The sequence below is a fragment of the Glandiceps talaboti genome, chromosome 4 (assembly GCF_964340395.1).
Source record: "Glandiceps talaboti chromosome 4, keGlaTala1.1, whole genome shotgun sequence".
Taxonomy (NCBI): domain Eukaryota; kingdom Metazoa; phylum Hemichordata; class Enteropneusta; family Spengelidae; genus Glandiceps; species Glandiceps talaboti.
The window spans coordinates 1122319-1142646 of NC_135552.1; the positions used below are offsets into that span (position 1 = coordinate 1122319).

A 20328-nucleotide genomic window follows, 5' to 3' on the forward strand; every position below is an offset into this window, starting at 1 on the left:
TGCCTGCGGTTGTCGTCGCACCACACCGGTCAAGCCCACAAGGGGATTTAAGGACTGCTGAATCCCATCTATCGCTTGGTAGATGTGATCCGATTTCCCTCCCTTGGCATTCCCAGCCCGATGACGGACAGGTTTGCCCGATCAATACGATTGCTCAGGGAGGAGCGGGACTTATCCCCACCACAGAGGTCAGGGACGTGTCCTTTGGTCAAGGCCTTACCAGTGCAGCGGTACATAATACTTTACCGCCGGCGGCAAATACGATGGGCCAGTCCAGATACCGGACACCCATTGATTCTATATCCCACCAAACGAGTGCAACTGGGAGTTTATTTCTCCCCTTGGGGACACTCCTACGTTCATTATAGCTAGTTTCCTGTGACAAACCCTCAATATGTCAACCAATATACAGGGGTGCATGCACAGATGACAGGGAACACTAGGTTTTTACCACAGGGAACAGCACCCTCCATGGTATCCAGAGCCTCAGACCACTAACGAACAGACTAGAAATGCGGCTTTTCCCTTGATGTGATGATGTTACTTATTTGCTGTAGCGATAATCTTTTAATCCTAAGTAGGGGCCATTGATTATGTATTAAGTTGCAATGTTACGTTTCATCACGTAAAGTAACGCGATATTAAGGCCTGAGTAAGTGTGATGAATAATTCTAGCGTTTGATGTGATTTTGAAGACTTTTTTCTTCTGATGTTTAACTGTAAGCAAAGCATTCAGATCTGAATCACAAAGTTGGGTGATTGAGGGACTGTGGTTGGGTTGATTATTCTACTAAATTATGCCTTACCTGCCAAAAATTTAGACATTTCCTAACTCCAACATTAATTACGGAGCCTTCAAGACCCAAGAAGAGTTCATAGGTACCTTAATTCCCATCAAAATTGACAAATGTAGCTGGCAGTACATTGACATATTGGTCACGTTTTCAGCATGATCTCGTCTGTGTGAGTTAACATCACAGGAATTTGGAGCATTTGCTTCCCGTTAAACATCAGAACGAAAAATGACATTGGGCATTAAAACAAGAAAAAACTCTCAAAATCATGGCAAATGCTACACTCAGCTAGCTAGGGCCAGAGGTACATCCCAACCAGATGCTGACAGTCTGTCAGACATCAGACATCTCAAAACGTGTTCCTGTGCGTGTATGTAGTATAGTATACTTCTTCTTCCATTATAAGCCATTCAAGATTACCACCTGTTGACATTTCTCACTTGGATGCGTCGGTTCTCATAAGAGAAATTAAGGCTTTAAAGCACGAAGTTTCTCAGTTGAAGGAACATAGTTATCCAGAGCGCGAAAATACGGCTGAATTGGTACTTTTTCGAAGGGAATTGGATATGGTAAAAGAATCGCCAGCACAACAGGTGTTGGACAGGGAGTCTCAATGCCATAACAAAGAAGAAGGAGAAAACACCATACAAATCAATAGTACCGTTGGTGACACTTGTGATCACGCATTACAAACTAATATTGATGTTGATGTTCCGGTTGATGATCGCGATCAATCCGATGACAACGTGATTGTCAAAGAAGTCTTCAACCAACACTCTTACAGTGATGCAGCAAAAACTAAACCGAATTCGCCACCAAATATCAATCGTGTTAACGGCAACGGAGTTGCTGTTGGCCAGGGTACAACGTTAGAAGCACCTACTTGACTGCCTTCATCCTCAAGTAACTCTGAGTATAGAATCGTTAGAAGACGACATCGAAAGGTGACAAAAACTGCGATTGGGCCGAAATCTGTTATCACAGGAAGTAACACTACAATGTCTTCTCTTAAATCACTGTACCACCTGCCGAATTGTTCATTAGTTGCCTATCTCCTCGCACAACCCGTTGTGAACTAATAGCTCATTTAGAGAAATTGGGTTTTAGTGGCATTGAAGCTGTGTCTTTACAGACAAAGTACAACACCTATGCATCATTCAAATTGACAATGTCATTAGATTAGTGCAAACATATTTTGAATCCTAGAGTTTCGCCGTCGGGCGTTTTAGTGAGGAGATTCTACTCTTCTAAAAACAACTAAGGACTTCATGAACTTTATCATAACATCATATAATTGCCGCGGTATAAAGTCGTCGATTGAGAAATTTGTAGATCATGTGATATCTGCCTTATACAGGAACACTGGCTTTCGAAATCAGAACTTGGTTTGTTGTCTAACATAAGTGAAGACTTCTATGCTGTTGGTGAAACAGCTATAGACGATGAAAGTGGATTACGAGTTGGCCGACCTTTTGGCGGAGTGGCTGTAATGTGGCGAAAGTCCCTTAATTCAGTGAAAGTCAAGCGATATGATGATAGTCAAATGATCGGGGTAGAAATCAAACTCTCTGATAGTATTCTTACTTTGATTAATGTTTACATGCCGACACAAAATAGAGATAATTATCATGTATTTTTAGATTATTTGCAAAGAATTCGTTACTGTATTGATAATGCTGAAACCAATTGTGTGATGGTCTTAGGTGATTGGAATGCAGATGTTGGATCCGAGTTTGGTGAAGAAGTTAATACCTTTTGTAATGATAACAATCTCATTTGTTCCGATGTCCAACTCTTGGGTACACATAATAAGAATAATTTTACCTTTTAAAGTGAAGCACATCATTCGACTTCATGGCTTGATCACTGCATTTCGACCCCTGCAGCACACAATTGTATACGGGATATCAAGATTTTGCATGAATTCGTTGGGTCTGATCTTCATGATCTTCAAAAATATGACCTTAGTTTAATAATCAGGACAGATTTATCAAGAGCAACAGTTCAAATATTGATTGGTCAAATGTTGACGGCATGTATTTACGTAATTACCTTAGTAGTAGTGATGTTAGTCTTAGTAATATTCATATCAATAGTGAGGTTTTCAGTTGCCGGGACTCAAGGTGTAAGCAAAGATCACACCTTAACGCCATTGATAAGCTTTATGATGACATTATTCATATGTTGTCCTCAGCAGCGTCCGACTGTTTTTCTGTCAAGACTCAGTCTATGTCCAATAAGTGTGTTCCAGGTTGGAATAATTATGTTAAGGAACACCATTCAATTGCTTGAGATGCCTTTATTATGTGGAGAGACAATGGTAAACCACGTCAAGGGCCTTTATTTCAGATTATGAGAAAAAGTCGTGCAAAGTTTAAGTATGCCTTAAGGTGTTGTAAAGGTAATGAGAATCAAATGAAAGCTGATGCCCAAACAAGAAATCTTTCAACCGGTAATTGTAAGTAGTTTTGGAAAGGTGTTAATAGTACCAAAGGGTCTACTCCATTGTCATCATCTGTCGGGGGGGGGGGGGGGGTGCAATGGCCATCAGAACACATTGCAAACATGTGGCGAGAACACTTTGAAGGTCTGTTGTCATCTGTGACTAATAATAGCAATGAATATTATGTTAATTCCGAAATCTCTGATGTAACCTTTTCTGATGAAATGATTGTAATACCAGCTGATATTTTGGCATGTGTAAATAGATTGACCAATGGTAAAGCAGTAGGTCCAGATGGCATTACAGCTGAACACATTAAGTATGCTCACTGTCGGATACATAGTTTACTATCACTTTTGTTTACAGCCTCTCATGTTCATGGATACTTACCTTCTCGTATGATGGATACAATCCTAGTCCCAATTGTTAAAGATAAAAATGGCGATGTTACTGACAAGGGAAACTATCCACCTATAGCCATTGCGACAGCTTTTTCAAAGCTATATGAAAAATTAATACTTGACAAGTGTGAGCAATTTCTAAATACAAGTGATTACCAGTTTGGTTTTAAAGAGGGACATGCGACTGACATGTGCATTTTTTTCATGAAGGAAGTAATCGACTTTTATAATCGCCATAATAGCCCAGTTTTTCTATGTTTTCTTGATGCCACCAAAGCGTTTGACAGGATCAATCATTGGACCCTGTTCAGAAAACTTATTGATCGGCGTGTTCCTACATTTATAGTGAGAATGCTTGTTTTTTTGGTATCGCCATCAAACATTCCATGTCAGGTGGGGGTCGACCAATCTCTGACAGTTTTGAAGTCAGTAATGGTGTAAGACAAGGAGGTATTTTATCACCTCGGCTATTCGCAGTGTATATGGATAAATTAAGTGATTCTTTAGACGCAGTTAATACTGGCTGTTACATTGCTGGTAAATGTTTTAATCATTTGTTATTTGCAGATGATATCGTTCTTATTTGTCCCTCTGTGAAGGGACTAAACAGACTGTTACGCTCTTGTTCAAGCTATGCTGTAACCCATGATATCATTTTTAATGCAAAGAAATCCAAGTGTCTTTATGTGATGCCAAAGCAATGCAAAATCTCTCGTGTACCACATGTTTTTATGAACGACTCAACCTTGGCATTTGTTAGAAAACATTCTTACCTCGGAGTCGTCTTGAATTATATTGGAAACGACAAAGATGATATCAAACGGCAAATGAGAAGTTTTTATGCTAGTGCTAATAGTTTAATCCTAAATTTTAATCGTTGCTCTTTTGCAGTGATGATTAATTTATTTAAAGTGTATTGTTCTTCATTGTACTGTGCTCATCTCTGGAATGTCTTTACTCCAACTTGTTTAAATGAAGTCAAAGTTGCGTATAATAATGCTTTTCGTATTTTGCTAGGGGTAAAGCAACGTATCAGTATTTCTGAAACCTTTGTGAGTAATAACATAATGACGTTTTCATGTAAGCAGCGGATGGCACGATTGAAGTTCTATTTGAGATTACTGAACAGTCAGAATATTGAAGCCAGTTTATCACCGACTGTAATCAGGGATAGCAAATATATGGCTGTTGTCCTTAGAGATTGTTTTTGACTTTTAACTGACAGTGTCTGGAATTTTTGGCTTCTTTCTTCAGTATAACCTTTCCTTTCACTTGTTCATGTTACCAAGACTCTCCTGTGTGTTTTTGTCGTATTTCACTTCGTCTTTTGTATGCAATTTATATGGGTTTTTTTATGAGCATGTACTCGAAGTAAATAAATAAATAAAAAAATTAAAAAAATTATAAGGATCAACTTCATAAATGAAGGCTCAGACCCTGTGATGTGACGTATGCCAGGCGTGTGCAATTAAATGAACAATAAAAACAAATACATAAACACAGCTAAACTTTAGTGGCACTGATGGCATTTTTAAATGCATGAGGAGTTTGTGTACATAATCTTCAGGAAGCTGATTCCAGACTCTGCACGTGTGTGGATAGAAAGAATACAACTTAGTGATAATCGTATTTCAAAGCTGATATGTGATAGACTAGTGTGTTCTAAGAATGTGAGGGATGTACACATTTTTGTTGAAATGGGATATAAATGTTGACAAGGTGATTATGAATCTTATGGAACATCATAGAACTGGCGATACGACGTCTTTTATCTAGTGTTTTCCACTCTAGTTCAGAAAGCATTTAACCAACACTTGGAGGGTTCTATACCGTTGAAGTGTAAACTGTGCTGTACGTCTTTGGACCATCTCAATTTTCTTTGTCAAGAAACATGTCATGCATAATGCGTACTTGTAGTTGTATCAGATTGTTAAGGGATGATATCAAAATCAAACACATCGTAATTACGCGTCCTCACAAGTAGTGATGAGTAGCTACCAGTAGTAGTATGTACTACGTGAAACAGGAGATAATGAGGTGTTCAAGTTCATGTATAAGTGACAATAGATAATCAGTACACTTTTCTTTGTTTCCCGTAAAGACGTCGTCTTTGAGCGTATAGATACGCGTAATTTTTTATCGCCAACACACAATAGATAGTGATTCTCACCTTCCGTGTTTCCAATTATGACATTGTCTTCTATCGTAGTTGATCATAGTCTGTCATAATTTTCGATCGTCAAAGTAAACCACGTACTCCTGCCAGTAATGTGCTGATGAAACTAGGTACTGTACATGTTTTTAAGAGTGCAAGTTCATGGGCATATTCTTAAAAAAACAATAAGATACACACGAAATCAAAGTTTCAATATTCAGTAAATCTTTTCACGAACATGATGGTATGTAATCGAAATTTATTGTGATGGACGCATGGACGTAATATTGTAACAGTCCTGGGTTAACAGTAAATCTTTGAGGAAGATTATCGTACAATTGTGTAACTCTCAAAGCATCAATCACAGTTAGACTTTGTTTTTTGCACGGTCAACAAACTAACACTACAACTTACAAGCTCACGCTTGGCGGACATGGTAGGGCCAAGAAATGCTGTTGAATTTCCGGGTTGTGGAAGTGCAGTTTTGACTTTTATATCATCGATAAACGGGATTTGTTTTATATATTCTAAAACAACAACTATTTTTTATGTTTCTCAGTACAGTAACATTCCTAAATGATGGGGTTAGGTTGAGAAATCGCAATGTTCGGCAACACGTGGCTTGACGTAGGTAGATAAACATAGAGACGCAAGTGATGAACGTATTCAGTTATTCGTAGCGTGAAATTTCGTTATATAAATGATGTTTTTCCTCAAAATTTTGAAGAAACAAAATGTAGCTTCTAAATCAGTCAAATCAAACTATATATTAATGCGAGATAAGCTTTAGTTTTTAATTTGTTTTTGTGGACAATGTTCGAATTTGACTGACGAATCCTGCGACTCGAATCTAACACCAGCCAGACGAAAATGGTCGACATGTTTGTTGACTAGCCAAGAAGTGCATAAGGAACTTGCGAGGCAGTCCGAATAAATAGATGTAAAATCCGACATTTCGAATAAAAATTCTTCTTCAAGGTATTTTTAGGCAAGACATATTAGGTAAACACCTGAATATATCTTAAACAACTTAGTTGACTAGCCTACTGTATGAATGCCATAGAAGGTATCGAATGAATAACAAATTAACATTGAAAAAAGTAAGCGTGAAACTGATTTGCACAGGAAAGAAAATCTTTTTGTTTCGTGATTTTTTTCACAATGAAGACTACACGTAAATGATCGTAGTTTGGGCTCATGAATAACAGACAATAGGTGTTTACTTTTTATTGTCTACAACCTAAAGTACATGAATATGTGTCGAGACTTATGAATATTCACCGTAGTACATAGTAACTACTCGTAGCTACGCGTTAGGATGCGTAATTACGATGTTTTTTATTTTGATGTAGCCCCTAACAAACATGTTTGTTGACGTGGATTTTGACAGTAAAATGTTAGAATTTGATGACTGTTAGTAAAATGAAGTTTTTTTGGTAACTCACTTTTATGACTCTGAGAACAAGGACGAACATATCAACATATGATCGTGGATGCATGAACGATCAAGCGGCGAAGTCAAAAAACTAATGGGCTACAAGCAAGGGTAGTAGAGTCAAAGTGTAGTTTATTTTAATCCCTGGCCTACAGTAGTATCCATTTTTCAAATGAACTTTCAGCAAAATGTAGCATATGTACAACAGTATATCAATGGACAATTTGATAATTCACATTCTGATTTACGCGAGGGAAAAGACGTATAACATCATGATATTTGAATTCCGGTGTCAAAATCCTTGTAAAAATCACTTTTTATATATTCATAAACAGAGCATAACTCATCTGACACTGCAGTGATTTTAATTCTGACTGCGTAACAGTCTTCATTTCCAGTCATAGACTACACTTACTAACTTTGACCTTTTCTGATAGAAACTGTTCGAGTCAATTGAAAAAAACCGTAAAGACCCAAAGTATCATTTTGCGCAACGTTCGACAGTTTTTGGAGAGAGTTTAAAACAAAAGGCATGCTTGAAGGGTGAGCTTGACAGTAGGGAGAGGGATTAAGAGTCCCATTCACACCTAATACAAGAGGCGTTTCCAGTCTGTTTGTTATTGGTCTGAGCCAGTGCTCACCATGCCTGGCAGCAACCCATTCAACATGGTTTTCAGGGGTGGACTCCACCTGTTACTAACCCAACACAGGGTCCAGTGACAATGAGTCCCTGCCCCCAAGGGAATCAGGGGGCCGCAGCAAGAGTTCTACCTATGTCCTCTCAGCCATCCTGTTTCCATAGTAGGTCTACTGCTTGGAGTAGAGCGTCTTTACCCGATCCATCCATCTCAGGGTTGAGAGACAGTGATCCCCACTTAATGACCATCCCAATCGTTTTGATGGCTTAGCTAGGGAAGGATAGTCATCTCCACAGGCATCAAAGGATGTTTTGGAGATTCATGCCTCTGATGATGATTTCAGTGACATCGAATCCTGTTCTGAAATTTCAGTCACTGTCCGTCATCCACGGCTGCTCATAACGAGGTTGCCTATGAAGAGGTAATTTCTTGGATTTACAAGCAGTTTCCTGAATGTAAACGACCGGCTCTTCCAAACCGCTCAAATCATATATCTTTCAGTTGCTTGGTGAAGAGCCGAGAGTTTCCGCTTACTCAGTCACGTCTCTTCCTTGGGCTGATTCAGTCTTGTCTCAACAAGTACAAATCGAGAACGAACTGGCAGGTATAAACAACAGGGATCTCCTTCCATCGGGTGAATGCCCATGGTTCAAATCCAAGTCGAAGTCTTACCATGTTCACATGCCTGAACCATGGCTAAGGTATCCTACTTTGGAGAAGGAGGCGAGGTTAGTCGATGATAACTACACCGCCTTCAAATCCTATGTGGTTTCTCGCTCCTTCATGAGGTCCTTGGGTGAATCGCTGTCCAAGAACATATGCATTCTATCCCATCTGGACTGGTTTATGATTGAGTTAACCAAGAGGGGGGGGGGGGGTCCTGTTTCGGACACTCAGGGCAAACTCCTCTGGCTATTTCACTCATTAGTGATGAGTGTGATTGATCTCATGGACTCGTCTTCACGTCAGCGGACATCGCTCATTTTGTCGGAACGTGATGCTTTCCTTGAGTGACTGCCACCAAAATACACCCCCGAAATAAAACTAGAAGCTAGGGCTAGTAAGTCTAGTCAGTTTAGTCAGCCGAGTAAGCTGCCCACTTCCTTGACCAGTTCACAAGGCCTAGGGTCAGAAAGTCATCAGCAGTTAGCCTGACTGCCTTCTCGACATACACGAGTCATGTCATCACTTTTTCCACTTTGCAACCAACGATTGAGTGTTCGAATACGTAGCACTACCATTCGGTCTCGCAACAGCATCAAGAGTCTTTACTTGAGTAGTTTCAGCACTGGTGACCACTCTCCATGCACACAGTTTTCTACTCAATCCTTATCTAGATGACAGGCTGCTACACGACAAGAAGTTGAACAGCTACACCAGATGCTCCTGCAGTCTCTCGGATTTCTTCTGAGTCCCAACAAATCCATCCTAGTTCCCACTCAGGACATGATTTTTATTGTGATGCATTTTCTGTCCAAACAGGGATAGTCTGTCCACCGCAAGAGCGAGCGGACAAGATTGTCTTGTATTGGCATGACCTTGCATACAAGCTAAGCTATTTCTGTCCCTGTTGGGTCTGATGAATTCCATCATCGACATTTCACCTTGAGCATACCTCAGAATGCATCCCATTCAGCGCTACCTGTTGGCTCACTGGCGCCCCAGTATCCATTCAGTGGAGTCCATGGTTCCCATCCTACCATCCCTTTTTCCTCACCTACAGTGGTGGCTGTTGTCGAGTTGTAAACCAGACTTTTCCCTTTTCACTGATGTGCCCAAGGTGGGATGGAGAGCCCATATGGACCACCACTAGACTTTGGATACTTGGGATCAATCAATCACTCTCCGTCACATCAACTGGTTAGAATTGCAGGCAGTTGTTCTAGCTCTTCACTAGTTCGAACACATGGTGTCACACCACAATGTGCTAGTCAATATCAACAACACAACAGTGGGGGCTTACATCAACAAAATGGGGGGGGGGGGGCAATTCACCGACCCTATGTTATCTCACCTGGGACCTAATGTTCTGGCGCAAGGACAGGAAGATAACACTCTGGGCGCAACATCTTACGGGGAAGCGCAACGGGTTCGCAGGCGCATTCCCGCGCTGCCTCCAAGTTCACAAGATGTAGCCAGTCAAATCTTTATCAAGTGGAACAAGCCAGGAGTCGACCTGTTCGCAACCTTTCTCAATCGCAAACTGCCTCTCTTTGTATCTCCAGTACCAGATCTCAAAGCAATGGTAGTAGATGTCCTGATGTCCAGCTGGGAGGGGTTGTAGGCGTATGCCTTTCCACCTCTACCCCTTCTGCCACTAGTCCTCAGAAAAATCCAAGAGGAAAAGTGTGTACTATCTCTCGTCGCTCCACTGTGACCAAACCGTTCGTGGTTCCCAGTGTTGCTGTCTCTCCAAATAGATCTCCTATGCAAGCTGCCACTGAGGTAGGATCTGTTGTCACATGGATGGAACATCTTTCATCCGCACCCAGAGATGTTCCATCTACACACATTCAGATTGTCGAACGATCTCTCATTGCAAAGGGCTTTTCTCGCAAGGCTGCCATGGTCATCGCAAGACCCTGCCGAGGGAGTACCCTTGCCACTTACGGGGAAAAGTGGAAAAGATTCTCTAGTTGGTGTAATCAACAATCGATTGATCCACTCTGATGAGTCTCTACTCAACAATTAACTATCTTTTTGTTTGAGGTTTTTGATGTACAGAAGTTAGCTGTTCAGACCATAATGGTATACTGTTCAGCTATTTCTAGTGCCATTAGGAGTGGTGGGGTCCTGACTTTGGACAAGATAGGATCTCATCCAGTATGATAAGAAATTTCCACATTCAGAGACCACCTTGGCCCATTTCAGCTCCCCAGTGGAGTCTTTCTTTAGTGCTCAACACCCTACAATGTCCGCCTTTTGAGCCTCTGTACCAGATTGTGTTGGAATTTCTCACACTTAAGACTACCTTTCTGCTAGACCTTGCTTCAGGCAGTCGTAGAAGTGAAATCCATGCACTAGATATTGGCCAGGGTCAAATTCAGTGGTTACATCACCAGGTTGTACTCACCCGAGGTTCATTGCAAATATCAGGTTTTAGGTTCTGTGGCTATCATTAAGAGTTTAGCCACGCTTGTGGGAAGTGACCGAAGAGAATGTCTATTATGCCCGGTCAGAGCTCTCAAGAGGTATTATAATACCATATATATATATGTTATTATAATAACATATAGATATATTATAATCGCACCAAAAACATTCGGGGTGATCGTACCCCTCTGTTCATCCCTTGGAAATTGAACAAGTTGGATTGTACTCCTGCCGATATTTCTAAGTGAATAGTTAATACCATTAAAGTAGTGTACAGTTGTTCCACTTCCTGGGCATGCTGGTCTGGCGCACCCATTAAGTCAGTCAATGAGGCAGGAACCTGGCACTGTAAGAACTCGTTCATCAGCTTTTACCTGCGGGACATGGCCCAAGAGGCAGCCAGGATGTCTACCCTTGGTCCTGTCAGTTCTGCTCAGAATATTGCTATGCCTTTCTCTGTGGAGAGTCCCTCCACAAAGTAGGTGTCATATTCTAGGCTTAACCAAAAATAAGCTAAAAGGTGGGTATTTGTGTGTATAGAATTGTAATTTCTACTGAAATGAATTTCTTTATGAGACTAATACCCGCCTTTTACGCTCCCACCCTCCTCCCCACATGCTCCAGTTCTTTAACCTTCAGTTGCTTTTAGGACCAAGGTGTACTGGGTATTGGCTAGTTAGGGTCATGTGACCACTGTGGGATGGACCACAGGGTGCAGCACAAATTTACCAAACTTGGCAATATCAAGGGGAAGTAGAGGGACACCCAAAAGTAAGCAAAAAGGTGGGTATTTGTCTGTACAGAAATTCATTTCAGTAGAAATTATAATTCCATTCTGAATCAGGTTGTGTTTCCGTAACTATGTCCATTTTCAGTAGTGCAGAAATCAGTGAAAGGAAGAAAGCATTTTCCAGCACAAATAGTGCTATAGGCATGGACAAGTGTCTGTCTGTCTGTCTGTCTGTCTGTCTGTGCATGTGTGTGTGTAAGCAACAAAGTCAAAAACCACAAGACTAATTGCCATGATATTTGATGGGTGTATTACCTTAGGTGTCTAGTTGAAAAATTGTTCAAATCAAAACGATCATACCTCTAAAGTGTGATTTGGGTCAAAAAATGTGATTTTAGGTCAAAATTGTAATATTCTGTGTGTTTTGGGCAGATCGGTTCTTAGGGATGTTTAGATTAAGAGGTATTCTTGACATGATGGTGTGCAAATTAGGGCTAAAATGTGTTTTTTTTGGTCAAAAATCTATAAATCCAAAACTTCTAACAGCTTAGGCTGAAATTTGTTGGGAGAGTTCTTAGGGATGTTTAGTTTAAGAATTGTTCATGACATGATGATCCCATCTGTGATATGCAAATTAGGGTTAAAATGTGTCTCTTTGGTCAAAAATATTATATATATATATATCTTCTTTATTACCTACTTATTAAATTTACATTTGTAGACAAAATAAATAATACATGTTTTGAGGCAGGTAAAAGGAGACCAGAAAAATAGCTACTTGCTAATCAAGTCTGTCTCCTTAGACACTGTAAATAACATTTATAAATAAATACATGACAAAATATAAAGAGGGCAGTGAAAACAAAACTAAATATCTATGAATATATGTACATTATACATCAACATGAGTTGCAGTATATTCATATCAGGTGAACTACTGAGCAGTTTGGGCTGAAATTTAATGGAGATGTGTACATACGGTGTATTCACATCATGGTCATCCCATCAGCAATATGTAAATTAGGCCTGACATTTTGGTCAAAACGTATGTCTAAATTAAAGTGCACTGACAGCCCCATACTTTGCTCCTGCACCAAGGCATTTTTCCTTGCTTCTTTGGATTGTCCGTCATCGAATTTTGAAGCCATTGACTGAGAGCTGTCTTTTGCAAGACCTTGAATACATTAGATAAGTGACCTTGTCATCATTGACTTTCAGAATCTCTGCTTAGATGATTTAGCCATTGGACAGAAGGCCAATTTGACTGTTGACCATTGCAATTAATTTTTACATGCTAATCAGTGAACAATGCATTATCCAAGATCACAGCTGCAACTATGTAACACCTCATTCTGTTTAAGACTTCCCAGTCCAATGTGGAATACCATCAAACAATAAGTCATTTTTCCATCTCGCAGTAGATCTTGCGAGATATGCAGATATGCCTAACAACAGTTGTCAAGCATGTGTTGGAGGTCAAGCTTTCTGTGTGGCCATTCATCTGAAAAAAGGCTGCCTTTTGTGACCATCTACAACCATAAGTCGTCATTGAAAACATTGAAAAATTGAAAGTACCCAAACTAAAGAGCATTTTATGAAAAATTGGTATGTCAAAAAGTTATAAGAAAAATACATCAAACTGTCATTTCCAAACTGACTGTCATTTCCGGGAAAACGTTATCAGTGCCAAACTTATGCAACATACTAGATGGCTATAACATTTCAATCTTGAGAAATGATAATTAATGACAAGCAAAATCAAGTAGTTTTGATTATTAGTACACACATGTACATGGTAGAAGCACTTTCCGTCAAGTTTAATAGTATGCTGTGCACATAAAGTGTTGTGTACACTCTGTGTAAGCTTACTTACTACACATATTCCGTAAGCCTTTATGTACCATTGACATTTACATTGGTGACAATGGACACAAGCTAAAAGTCATACATATTTTTGGAGAAGAAATGGCCAGTTTTGTTCCTAGAGTTCAAAATTGAACACTTCTAAATTGTCAGGAAATAATAGTCTCGTTCCTTCATAATATTTGAAGATAACATAGTGTAAAATTTGAAAACGGTCATCAGTAACTAGACTAGGAAATCTTAATGTGGACACACATGTCAGCTATATTTATGCTTGAGTTCTTCGCAATGAACGTGTTGTAGAATTCATAGTCCAAATTCATAAAATAAAATGACATAGTATCTCCAAATGTTAATTTAAAAATACATATATTATAGTTGATTTATAATTTATTGGATAAAATCAAAGACAATGAAAAAAGTTCTCCCCCATTTCCAGTGTTTTTAGCAGATGCAGATGAATTTAGCTTGTATGACAACGAATGTGAAAAATTAAAAGAGCATAAGCATGATTTATTGAAACGTTTTCGACACCAAAATGATATCACGTACTTCATGAATACAAAGAAGTGTAACGACATTTCAAAACATTTTCCGTAATAAAAAGTAAAGTTATTTTGATTCAGTTTAAACATCATTACAAATGAGCCTTCCCAGTTCAAAATCTTTTTGGTAGACTACTATTATCAGACACACAAAAGACAGAAATGAATAAAAGAATAAAATGAATGAGCTAATGTTATCAATAAACACAGTATGGGGGGGGGGGGGGGCTGTCGCCACAGGGCTCGCTGGCTGTAACCAGACATGTGGGACACAGATCACGGTGGTTGAGCCTCAAACGCAGACCCAACACTGTCCGATGCTTCCCCTACTTGCAGCCACGCCTCTCTGGTGGCTGGCAATACTCTGGTACCACGCCTTCCATGATGTGAGGTCACTCAAAAAGGCGAGTGGCTTCACAACATGGTTGTTCACTGTGACACCTGCACATGAAAGTTGTCCCCCCTTATCTAATAGCACATCTTGTCTCTGAGTCATCATTTATTGGCATTCATACATGACATTGTATAGCAATTTTGTGGCCTGGCAGGCAAGACGTCCTATAATCATAGGGCCTGCGATCCCTCAAGTGGATCCAACTCTAATGCAAAATGTAATATTTTCAATGCCGTTTTGAAAAGTTTTGTTGAAACTGATTTCACTAAGACCAAAGGAAAGGCAACACGGTCAATTTCAGCCAGCTCTTCATCTGCACCCAGACGGCCATAAATTGTTGTCTGAGGGTTGTTAATGAAACCCCAGCAAGTCAGTGACTTACTTTCCCCATATTTGTAAAGTTTGCTTCACTTGATCTACCATAAACAATATATGCGACGGCGTTGAGAAAAATGGTGTTGCCAAGTGTTAGACACTTCAGTTTGACCACCCTAGCATGGTTGCTATGCATTCAATGGGATATTGTGGGATCTAGTGAGATCTGTTGCAAGACGGAAAATGGCTTATTGAACCTTCAAAGTAAACCTGCCACACTTAGAAGCAAGAGAGCTAGAATACTGAACTGAAACAAAGGGATATTAGAATAGTCTCACCAAGCCCCAGATCAAGATGTACTACACATTCAAAAGTCAATGGGTAAATTTCAACTATCTCATCCAGATTAAATTATCACCAGTAAGCGACCACAGTTCCTCTGTCATTCATAAACAAAGACAGCTCTTACTTACAACTTGGAACATCCTTTCTGTCCGATAGTTTGAGGATGGGGATTTTGATCCATTTTAGTTCTCATCTGACAATCAATTTTACTTTTAATCGAATCTGTTTTGCACTCCAAAATAAATATATTTCGGAAAAAATATCCAATTGTGAAATTTAAGAATTTGTGCTCCTAGCATATGCATGGCATATTATTCACAGTTCAAATACTGGTTTCTACTAGTGTTGTTGTTATTGTTGTTAGCCTTTTACCATGCAAGATAATAAAGTGTTGATTAAAGAGCAATTTTCTTAATACACACTGGCCTTGTATTCACAGTACTATATACTATGGTACTACCATACATACTGATTTAATATTGATTGCGCTGGCTGTAACAATTATCAACTTTGGCCACTTTAGTTAGAAGGGGTGGGGGTCCTGAGGTCTTTTAGCCTACATTGAACTATAATTGATTTCGCCCCTAAGGCAGCTAGCTGAGAGTGAAGATTAATATATAAATGAAAAAGCCATTGATAATGAGCACATACTTGCTGAATATACTCCATCTGGCTATATTTACAAACATCTACCTTGAGTGGAAACAACTGGTGGCAGATTAGCCATTATACACATGGCATCATTGAAGTTGGGTTCCTGGAAACCAAACCAATCTGTTAAGTCATTTGGAGCAGCTGAAGCTACAATTCTTCACTGGGGAATCTCTTTAAAGATGTTAATCATATGTCGACCACCACCTTCCGTTAAAAACAAATCATCAGTTTCTCAATTCATGACAGAATTTAGTTCTACATTGGCAAGATTCGTTATATGTCCAAGTCATCTCTACATTGTCAGTGATTTCAACCTACACATCGATGATACAAGTCATCCCAGCTACGAGGAAATTTAATGAGATCATTGTCACATCTAATTTGACACAATTGTACATGAATTCACTCACATTAAAGGACACACACTGGATCTAATTATGTCTAATTCTCCAACAAATATCAATAATACTTTCTTCAATTTCACTGGACTCTCAGATCGCAATCCTGTCCATGCCGTTCTTATATTTCGTAAACCTTCACTTTCAAGACGTTAAATAACTTTTCGATGTATCTCAACGACCTCAGTGGAAGACTTCACCCATGATTTGATTTCGCTCCCAGATTTCATGTCAACACCAACAGACCTCTCTTCTGCCATAGCATCATACAACACACACATCTTACTCAGCTTCTGGAAATCCATGCTCCTCTGAAAAGGTGGACTGCCACTATACATTCTGATATTAAATGGTATACACCCGAAGTTGATGTGGCCAAGAAGAAGAGAACAGCTGAACATCTGTGGCTCACTACTTTGCTAGAAGTACATCGCCAGATTTTCCAAGAAGAATGCAGAAATGTTAGCTGCGTATTCAAGAAAGCGAAAAAGGAATATTACTCAAATTTAATGAGTGACAGCAAGGATAACCAGATATCACTATTTCGCATATTTTAAAGCTTATCCGGCAAGCAGCAACAGAATTCTCTCCCTAATCGTACATCTGTCAAGGAACTCGGTGATCAATTCAGTCACTATTTCATCAACAAAACCAGATTTAAACTGAATGCCTCCCGTAAGGGAATCACTAATTATGCAAATAACTCATTAAACGAATAAAACTATGGTAACAGGCTTTGTTTTTTGGACAAGCGTGCTTTCTTAGGTTAATGTATGTAAGAGTGTATGATACTGCTTGATGCAGTCTTAAGATATAGCCTAATTACCGAAAATCATTAATTATGCAAATTATTCATTAACACTGTAAGGTACATCAACTAACTTTATAGGACATGCACAATTTGTTATGGTTAATGTATGTACTGAATTGTATTGAAATTGAAGCATGCAGTCGTAAAATATAGCCTAATTACCAAGAATCATTAATTATGCAAATTATTCATTAACACTGAAAGGTACACCAACAAGCTTTACAGGACATATGCGGTTGTTATGTTGAACGTGTGTACTGAATTATATTGGAATTGAAGTATGTATTCTTAAGATATAGCCTAATTACCGAAAATCATTAATTATGCAAATTATTCATTAACACTGTACGGTGCATCAACAAACTTGATAGGACATATGTGTTTTCTTATGGTTAACGTATGTACTAAATTATGTTGAATTTGAAGTATGTATTCTTAAGATATAGCCTAATTACCAAAAATAATTAATTATGCAAATTATTCATTAACACTGTACGGTGCATCAACAAACTTGATAGGACATATGTGTTTTCTTATGGTTAACGTATGTACTTGTTGTTGTTGTATGTTGTTGTATTTTATTTATTAACGTGTCCTATGTGGACTTAAAGTATACATTTGTTTATATGATCTGGTACAATTGTTCATAACACTTGCCACATCCAGCCCCTTGGGCTTATAAGACACAAATCCAATTTGTTGCAAAATAAATGAAATTATGTTGAATTTGTAGTATGTATTCTTAAGATATAGCCTAAATACCTAAAGTAATTAATTATGCAAATTAGTCATTAACGCTGTAAGACACATTAACGAATTTTATAGGACAAATGTATGTTGTTATGTTTAACGAATATACTAAATTATATTGAAATTGAAGTATGCAGTCTTAAGATATTACGTAATTAGTTGATTTCATTAATATGCAAATTTCTCTAATTAAACATTAACAGATCTGGCTCAAAACCTAATCAGGTCTAGCTATTACCCTAAAGATTATATATCCCAAATTTCATTACAATTGAGCCAGCCGATTTGTAGAAAATGATGACACAGACAGACAGACAGACACACACACACACACACACACACACAGACAAACATTCCCCTTTTAATACCTCCCGTACCCTTATGGGAGGTAATAACAATACACTTCAACCTTGATACTATTGATAAAACCTCATCAACTGTCAATGATCTGGAAACTGCTACTTCAGTTACATTCTCTACCTTCCAACATGTCAGTGCAGATGATAGTGGAGAAATGTTTGCAAAATCACCTGTTGGTGATTATATGCACAATAGTCAACTTGTCCCTCACACATGGAATAGTTCCAGAATCACTAAAAAAAGGCAATTGTCAAACCCATTCTCAAGAAGTTGTCACTTGAACTATAGACCCATTTCAAAACTTCCCCTTCCTATCAAAGGTACTTGAGAAAGTGGTAGCTGCTGAACTCAATACATATTTATTGTCCAATAGATTACTAGAACCTTGTCAATCAGCTTATAGGAAATATCATAGTCAGGTCCTGGTCCTCTTAGATCTGTCAGTCACCTTCGATACCATAGATCATGATGTACTAATTTCAAGATTGTCCAAGCTTGGTATTACAGGTACAAGGCATAATATCAGAAACCAAACATTTGCCGTAAGGCTCTGTGCTTGGGCCACTCTTATTCTGTCTATACATATCACAACTTGGAAAGCTAATCCAACATCACAATCTCAATTTGAAACATTATGCAGATGACAACCATATTTATCAATATCTTTCCAAATCAGACACATCAACTACTGTAAGTAAGATGGAAACTGCTACTGCAGATGATACATGTATCATTTAAAGCATGGATGACCTAAATAAATTACAGCTAAATGATGGCAAAACTAATGTCCTCACCTTATCAGGTTTCAGTTCAACAGGCTTCCTCATCACATCAACATTGGATCATGTTCTGTGCATTTATAGTCAGGGCGCCAAGGCCAAAAAATTGAAAAAAAATTGCCCGGCTTGAAGTACAAAATTTGACATCATGTTTTGTTAGAATAATATCTGGGCCTTCAGAAAACTGATGTTGCCCCTCTGGATTCGCTTGCGCAAACTCACAGGAGACGGTTTCCATGGTAACATTAACATTATTTGGAAGGATGCTAAAACATTAAAACGTCACATCTCGCGACCCAGAAATGATATAATCATGATTAAAGTATGTTTATATATATTTTAGGGGACAGGGTGCTCAATGATTACATGACCTTTTCAATTCAAGGTCAGGGCCATAGTCGAAATTCAAGGTCACCTTAATTTGTTGCACTTTTATCGAAACATTCACTGAAACGTTTCTGTATACTTCCATCAGATATGACTGGTAAAGCTGTAAGTCGGTCAGAAAATGGCCAAACATACAATCTTTCAGAAAAACGTGAAAAAGTATATATGAAGTTGTTTTGCAGGAAAAAGCTGTAACCAAGACAACTGCTGTCAATATCCCCTGTTATACCACAGTGTTAATGTACTAACCTGAAAGTGCTATTGACCTAATGTAAGTGTTTGTATTCAGGGTTTTGGGGAAAAGCAATTCACTGATTACATGATCCTTTCGATCCAAGGTCAAGGTCATTGTCAAAATTCAAGGTCATTTTAATTTTTTGTAATTATTAAAATACTGTCGGAATCTTTTCTATAGCTAACATCAGATATGATCTTTACAGATGAAAATCGCTCAGAAAATAGCAAATTATATAGCCTTTCAGGAAAAATACAACAAAGGCATACTGAGCTGCTTTTATTACAAACTTTTGTTACGAAGACAACTGCTATCAAGATCACCAAAATATGAAGGTACTGAATATCGCAGCATACCGAAGTGCTACAGATATGATGCAAGTGTCTATAATTGGATTTAGGGGACGGGCAACACACTTATCACATGATCTTTTCGATCCAAGGTCAAGGTCATAGTCTAATTACAAGGTCACCTCAATTTTTCACTTTTATCGAAACACCCACATAGGTTTTTTGCTATAAACCACTGAAGACATCAGATAGCAAATCGATAGCAAATTATATAGTCATAAATTTTGTAGCAAAAGCATATTCAGGGTCTACTATGGGGTAAGGGAATTTTCTAAAAAGGGGTTCTGAAAAGGAATGACGCCTGTACAACCAAGTACTATAAAGATAGCAACTCCTACTTTATTGACATCTAACAAAAAACCTACAGATCACACAGAAATGAAGGTTTTCCTACATTCCATACATTTGGCTCAAATTTGATATTGACCTTCATTTGATTGGTCAATTAGGAAA

The 20328-nt window shown here is 38.6% G+C and overlaps 1 protein-coding gene across 1 annotated transcript in view; it reads left to right on the forward strand.

The window, feature by feature from the left end:
* The window catches only part of LOC144433630 (TPR and ankyrin repeat-containing protein 1-like), a 193973-nt gene that overhangs the window by 8464 nt on the left and 165181 nt on the right, over positions 1-20328 (forward strand). The window lies entirely within an intron of this gene.